Consider the following 8,301-nt stretch of genomic DNA (forward strand, 5'->3'; position numbering starts at 1 on the left):
TTTAGTTAAATACTTAGCCCTAGTGCCTATTAGGTTGGCTTTACAAACACCTTTAATTTTCCTTTGTTCTAAAAAGTTCTGAATGTTTTTTCGGACATAAGTTATTTTGGATAATGATAATTATTTAATAATATATTTATTGAGCTTTTAATCTTATAAAATTATATTTTACACTATTAGAGAATTATATGACTTGAAATGACATACGTCTGGTCTACATATTGATATTAAAGTTTATGAGCTTTGGCTGGTCTCAGATTGCGGCGCATAGTCTGCCCTAAATACAATTTGGGTCAGTACATGTCGAGAACTATCTTTGTGCAATCAGTGAATTTACAAACTTTTCCTGATGCACGACTTTGAGAGTTAATACATTGATTGACATACAAAATCTATTTACTATGAGTTGGAAAAGAAAATTGAAAGTCGAACAGTACTTTCTAAGTTACTAGAACATTTATTATAACTTACAGAAAAACTAAACTACATTATTTTGACAACAAAATAAAAACTGTAATTCTACAATCATAAAAAAAATCACAACAATTTAATGTACATAAACGTTATTAGAAATTTTTAACAAATCTTGAAAGTGTTCACAGTCTTTAGTTTTGTGAAATGAACTCTCGAGCAATCTCTTGTCACCTTAAATACTTCCACTAATAATAAGGCAATAAAACAATTTACTTCAGTGGAAAAGGATACTAAAAAGCTTAAGGATACATATTTATTTATTCAAAGAGCAATGGATCCCGCAGTTTATTTTATGACCCGCACATAGATGATTGCTGAACCCGAAAACAGAACGAAACGGTAAGGTCAGCTTATATCGTATAAAGCTTTATTGTTTACTGCTGCGATATTTCCTTCGTATTTCTGAACACGTAGTTCTTATGTTAGGATAAACTATGATTACTTGAAATAAACTATTTGGATAATATGTTCGAAATTTGAAATTGAAAATTTAAGTTTGCAATGTTCTTTTTTTTTATAAATTTTTCTCGTAGGAGTTTTTATTACAATAATTTGTTAGCAGCCAGTAATTTATGTTTTATTACGACTTAAATCTCTAGAATATTTACTAAGACCAAACAAAAAAAGATTAATCTTTTTCAGGATTGTTCATCAAAAAGGAGATAATAATTCACGGTGAAATTAATAACGCGTTTGACAATGTCCCTGTTATTTTTCCATCGGATAAAAGATTACGTCGAGTCTATATAATAAAGCTTTTGTTATATTCATTCCTGCTTCTCGTATAATATAATACGTGCTTTTTATACCTTTCCTTTTTAAATAGCACCAAACAATATTATTTAATCCGAATATTATTGTAACTAAAATTTGTCTTTGTTAGTTTTTATGATAAATATTTATTTTATTATCTTTATTGAATTCTTAATTGTTTTTATCAAAGTTAAATTTCATGGTAAAATATGTATTAGTATGAAAACAGTGAAATATCACCCATAGATTTAGAAATATATGTTATTGAACAAAAAGCTGACACATTTCAAATATTAAATTTAATCTGTCTCGCGTTTACGAAGCAAACTTGTTTCCAACAGCGGCTGACGCCGTATGTTGACCTAACAAACTGAATTTTGCTACAGCTGTCCGCTTCTATTTGAGACATAATATATCAAAACAAAACCAACACGATATTATCAAAATGTTTCATGCAAAAGATGTATAATATTTAAGTATTCAAATTATTTAAATGTAGCGTAAGGGCCGCGTCCGCGAATTAATACCAGTCCCACTCACCCTGATGAAATGCCACCGATGGGCTCGAAACTAGACGATGCCGCCACCGGACGAATATATATGAGTGGCTAGCCGTTTTTATATAAGTAAACAAAGAACTCATTCTAGACTCAACGTAGTTTAGGCAGATTTTTATTAGAGATATGAAATATCGCTTATTTCAGTGTGAAGTAGATAGTTTTAACTAAGTAAATAATCATCGTAATAAAAAACACTTTACGCTATCAACGAATTTGAATTTGATTTCTTAGAAATTCTCTCAATTTACAAATGAGAACCTCATTTGCGAATCGACAAAAGTTTTATAAAAACAGAGGAAGGGTAAGAGCAATTTTAACTTTCTTTAAAAACCACATCCATTTAAAGTTTTTTCAACTCCCATTGAGAGTTACAATATTGTTTCCGAACTTTTATTTTATAATTTGTTACCAAGGTAAATTAGCAGAGCAAATTATTCTTCTTCAAATTAATTTTCTACAAAATAGTAAGGTTACAAAGGGCCACTCACTTTTCAGTGTGTTAACAAAATTATTCACGTAATTATATGTCATAAAAGTTCATTTTTTTATTTCTTAATTATGAAAAAGCATTACATTATCTACTTCGCTGGTGCAGCAACCCAAAATGGATTAGAATCTATGATAATGCAACTCTACAAATACTCTTAACAGTGGTAGAGCCCGCTGTAACATCTTCGCACGAATTGGCCCGGTTCGCTCGGTGAAATACCACGAGCACACAGAAGACAGGCGTGAAGTGGAAGCTATTCCGCGTTTCGTCTGATGAGTGTGTGTCCCGAAGGCCTAATTTAGTCCTCTTTCCCTTCCCCTCTTTTTTCTTGTAAGGAAAGGATGGAAAGTGGACGTGGACTTTCCGGAAGAGAGGATGCATGGGAAGGGAAAATATTTTCTTTCTGTGCATCCTCTCCTCCGTCGATTAAAGGTAGGCAACGCATATGCAATTGCGTATGTCTATGGGCAACAGTCACTTCTCTATTTTATTTAGCTATTTCAGGTGGCCGCTCGCTCGTTTGCCACCTTATGATATAAAAAAAAACTCTATAATAATATCATAGTAAAAAATCTGTATATCAAACGTGGTAGTAAATAAGTTAACAGACCTAATTTTTCTTATAATACTTTGCTAATTTTATATTTTAGAAATATCCGTTTCGATTCATACGAATCAACAAAACTAAAATATATTGCTACAAGCTGGAAATCGAATTTATAGATACTTAAACAATATTGCTGAAATTCACAATGATTATATTCAACATAAATCTGATTTCAAGCAAACCAATATATTGTTTTTACGACACAAATAAAACATGATACTGTAACTTAAATGCGGAGAAATGCAAGTTCTTGCAAACTTGTGATATTTTAAAATAATATTTCCTTTGTTGAATATTGTAAATGATTTCAATATCTTGTCTGTAAAATTTATGCAAAAGAAGGAAAAATGTTTGCATTATATTTTTATTATCTTACTACAATTTTGTTCGGGCTTCGCAAGGGTTAAAATTTTTTTTAACATGTTGTTGTCATAACATAACAAAGTCAAATATCTTGCTTAGAGATAATAAAGAATTCTAATGATGATTTTAGGGTTCCGTACCTCGAAAGGAAAACCCTTACAGGATCAACCTTTTTTTTAAACGGTAATTACAATTTTTATTTTGAAGTTTGTTCTTTACATATGTATAAAAATACATGCTTTATCTTATAATACATACACACTTTTGTCATTATAATATGTATTTTGAGTCATTACTTAACCGAAATATTTATTTAGACGAATATCTGTACATTTCAATATTATTTACCAAACCACAGCAATCGAAGCTCACCACATAAACCAGTTACCTAAAATAATTTCGATAATACATCGAGGTTATTTCAGTGTTTAATACAACATATATATCGAGATTTTTAGTAAATTTTTCAGTTCAGTTCAGGACATTATCACCATTATATTACCCCTATTAGCTTATCTCTTAATTTCCAAAGATATAATTGTCTAATAGTTATATAAGTTAACTATTCAATGTAGTTCATAATATTTCACAATTATTGCTATGTGATTGCATCAGCAAACTGTTATTTTTTTTAAGAACTAATATTATTTTATATTTAAGTGTGATACAAAGTTTTATATCAGCCATACTCAGTGGCGTCTCGTAGACATAATCCTGTGAGATCCGCCATCTTTTTATGTGTTTGCGAGTCTATTTGTGCCTTATAACAAGGGAACACCGGCAATCATTTTAGAGTGGTCATAACTTTATTTTATTACATTCAAGACGTAACTTTCTATCCCCTTTATCTTATGGATCAACCGTCCCTTTTTAATAAAATATTTACAACCGCTTATGTAATACATTTAAACCATATTTTATAATTATATGCAAAAGCATCTATAAAAGAAGATACCAGTACGGACACCACTGACATTATTTAGAAAATAGCTTACTAACTTAACTAACTTGAGAGGTCGGAGCCTTACCATGGATCTTGAGCCCAACAATAAAAGTGTCCTCTTATCTTGATCCCTTTTCCGATATATACAACATATATGTTTTTGTATATTTATACCTTATATATAAATAACATTTCTTTTGATTTTATACATCCGAGAACGATATCCGGTACAATTAATCAGTTTTATGGCGTCGGAAAGTTCATTGTTGTCTCCACAATATATTTTACCCCTCTCACTTATTTCTCTTTTAAAACTGGTAACTGAATATCTTCCAACGTATAATACACATAAGGATAGCCTTTTAATAGATATCCTTATTAATTTAATTAATTAATAGTTATCCCGTGTCCACGTTTAAATAATAATATTTAAGTACTTTGACTTTTGTCTGACAGTTTGGAATGAGTATGAACGGGGAGAGGTCAATGACATGCCTGAGGTTGAATCAATTAATCAACTAAGACAACGAACACTTGAGACAAGCCTCAGAGTAGACGTCATCTGCACAACTTAGCTTTTGTTTTCGCTGATTTGAAATTGGAATTGAAAAAAATGTAATACTTATCAATTCTTATAGAATGTAAACATTATCGTTAGACTTAAAAAATATTTAAGCTAGTAACTACACAGTTTCGTAGCAGCTACGCAAAGTCGTAGTAGCTACGCAGTTTCGTAGTAGCTAAGTACTTTCGTAGGTGCTACAAAATTTCCTAGTAGACAACAGATTTGTAGTAGCTACAAAATTTCGTAGTAGGCAACAGATTCGTTGTAGTTATCAAATTTCGTAGTAGCTACGATATTTATATCAAAGCTCCTTACTCCGAAGATATTTAGTTTTAAGCTATAGAAATCATGGGTTTTGACGGATGTCAAAGGCAGAAAGTGCCTACATCTCTCAAATATGTATGACAAGATTAAATTTACAGTTATAACCAATATAATAAAATAAAATTAGTCTTTAAAATGTAACTTTTTTGTCAGTAAAATTTTAACGAAATTCAACCGACATGAAAAACGCATCGCTGCACTGTCAACGAACATTTGCACACACGAGTGCTACGCAAACAATCGTAACTTCCGCTACATTCAGGCTGATATTTTCTCTTTTTCATTCAGTTTAAAGCAACAGTATTTACCGTAGAAGTCCAGTTAACTTGGTCATATCGTACCTATGTAATTAGGACAAAAATACCTTCATAATTTCTATCGCCGTTTTTTAAGTACATTTTAGCATGCTTTAAATCTACACTAATTATCCTATAATGGTCAATAAGTCTCTTAGTATAGATTTCGCATACTTAAACCGCACTAAGCTATTTCGTTAGTGACTATTCAGACGTAGAACGACACTTAGTATTTCCTTTTAATTATTAAATAAGAAACGTTTATACTTATTTTATTTGCTAAATAAATATATTTACCTATTACTTTTAATGATTTTACTGACATGCGTTACTAAAGATAAAATCTGCGACACACTAAGGGTCGCTCGAATATGATTCCCGCTTGTTTTACCTGAGATAATGAGGCCATCCCTAACCTCCCCTTTACGAGGGCAAAACTCGGTCGGAAGGGATCGCACCATACCTACTACATAGCATGTTTTATAAATTGAAATAAAATATTTGCTGTAACATACAACACAGAATCTTTTGTTATCATCAGCTCACTATACGTTCCCACCGAGGGGCTCGGAGCCTATCCTATGTTAAGGGTGATTAGGCCATAGTCAACCACGCTGGCCAAGTGCGTGTTGGTTGACTAAACACATATCTTTGAATTTCTTCTCAGATATGTGCATTACGATGTTTTCCTTCACCGTAAGAACGTCGGATAAATGTACATATGTAAATCGAAAAACACATTGGCACATGGCGGGATTCGAACCCAGGACTTGCATATTGCAAGTCAAGTGCTTGACCACTGAGCCACCGACGCTCCTTAGTGAATCTAATACGTAAATTCAAATATTATAATTCAACATATCAGTTTATATTTTTGTAAGTTAAAACTATTCTTCTCAATAGCTTTTAAAAAGAAATAAATACTGCCGACCATTACGCTAATGGTTTCGAATACTCGGCGCGACCCTCACAAAAAACTTTGTTTATGTTTGCTACTGTTTTTTTCATTAATTAATTAGATAACTTCGTCTCTTTTTTTCATACTCTACTTTCTAATTACATTAAGATTTAAATATAGATTCCATTACAACGTTCCTTTCTGATTTATTCATTGACGAGGTTGATAAAAACGTATCGATGGAAATAAAAAAGGTGTAAATTAAAACCTATAAATGAGTTCTAAAAGTGTCTTAAGATACTAAGCCTTAGTGAGTGATGTAATGGGCTTAAAATAGCTATGCAGATTACATAACTCAAAATAACTTATTATTATTGTAAAGATTTTTTTTTCATTATTATACAAGCTACTAGGCATAAAAAGCCATGAAAGCGTATATAAAATGTAATTTATTCTCTGCGGGTTTCTGGGTGATAAAACCTTGATTATAGTTGGTCCTGCAGGTTGTGTACTCTGTAATCTTTTTGCTTACAAAAGAGCGGTCGGGGCCCCAGCTCTGGGTCAATTGTTTCTGTCCCTTTAGTATTTTTCTTAACTAATTAAAATTACCCTGAAATAACATGAAATCACAACACATTTATATTTCCCTGTAAAGACTATGTACATCTTCAAAGGTTTTTATAATATTTATTTTACCTATGTATTGTTTTTTTTATTAATGTTTTAATAAAAATAAGTAAATGTAACACACAGTAACGTGGAAAATTTAATTAGCAAGATTTGCTCAAACGCGATAAAAGTTTTGTATTTGACAACTTTGCATATAATGTGTAAACAAAGAAGCTTACACAAAAAGCTTAACGTGCTTAAAAACTTCATCTCCCGTGAGCTTTAAATACAGCGAAATAGTCTGAGTGCTCGCTAAATTTTGTAGGAAAATTATTACTTTAAATTCTGTGTATTCATATTGTACGACATATTATCTTCTTACTAAATTTAAAAATGAAAATGGATGGATGGTTGTTTGTTAGAAGATATCTCCAAAACGACTACATGGATCTCGCTGAAATTTGGCATACATGTAAAACATAGTCTGGAAGAACACATAGGCTACTTATTATTCTTATTATTCCGCGCAAACAAATTCGCGGGCGACAGCTAGTTATATTATAAGTTATGCCAATAAATATATGATACTGTTTTATATAATAGAATACGGCAATATACTTTTGTTTAGATTTTAATCAGACAAAAATGAAACGCTAAGTCAAAGTTTTGATGTGATATTTATGTTCAAATTATTTTTTTCATTCCTTTTACTTATAAATGTATTGAATATTATTAGGTAAGTGATCGATATTTTTTCATTGGTCATAAGACGGGTCTCATGGGAAGGATTGGGACCAATCCTAATTGAATCGGTCACAAAGATATTAGATGTGGAGAAAAACGTTGAAGATGAATGTTTTATGTATTATTTCTTACTAGATATTTCACGCGGCTGCGCTATTAATTTATTTCTTTTTTTTTTGTTGATAACTTCACACAGAAAACCCTCAAACATGTATTGTAAAATATAGAATTACAACCGGTATTCGGTTATATTTTTCTATCCTTTGTGAAGTTTTAAACAGAAGGTGTAAAAATCCTAACAATGATAATAGAATATTTCATTATCTTACTTCTTACTAATATTATAAATGCGAATGTTTAGATATACGAATGGACGAATAGATTTGTAAAAAATATCTTTATAACGGCTGCATGGACATCGTTGGAATTTGGTATAGACGCAGAAAACAGTCTGGATGAACCTATGATCCCGGAAATGTGTAAGGTTCCCGTGAGATACGTTTGATTAACATATTTAATCGACAACTCAGCAACGGTTCAACACAGACTATTGAAATTTGAGACAGATATAGAAAATACACACATAGGCTCCAATAATACAAGATATACTATTCACGGTATTACTAAAAAAAAAGAATATGTAACAAACATTCAAAAAATATAAATTTCCATGTA

The sequence above is a fragment of the Papilio xuthus genome, unplaced genomic scaffold (genome assembly GCF_000836235.2).
Source record: "Papilio xuthus unplaced genomic scaffold, Pxut_1.1 DF825928.1, whole genome shotgun sequence".
Classification (NCBI taxonomy): Eukaryota; Metazoa; Arthropoda; class Insecta; order Lepidoptera; family Papilionidae; genus Papilio; species Papilio xuthus.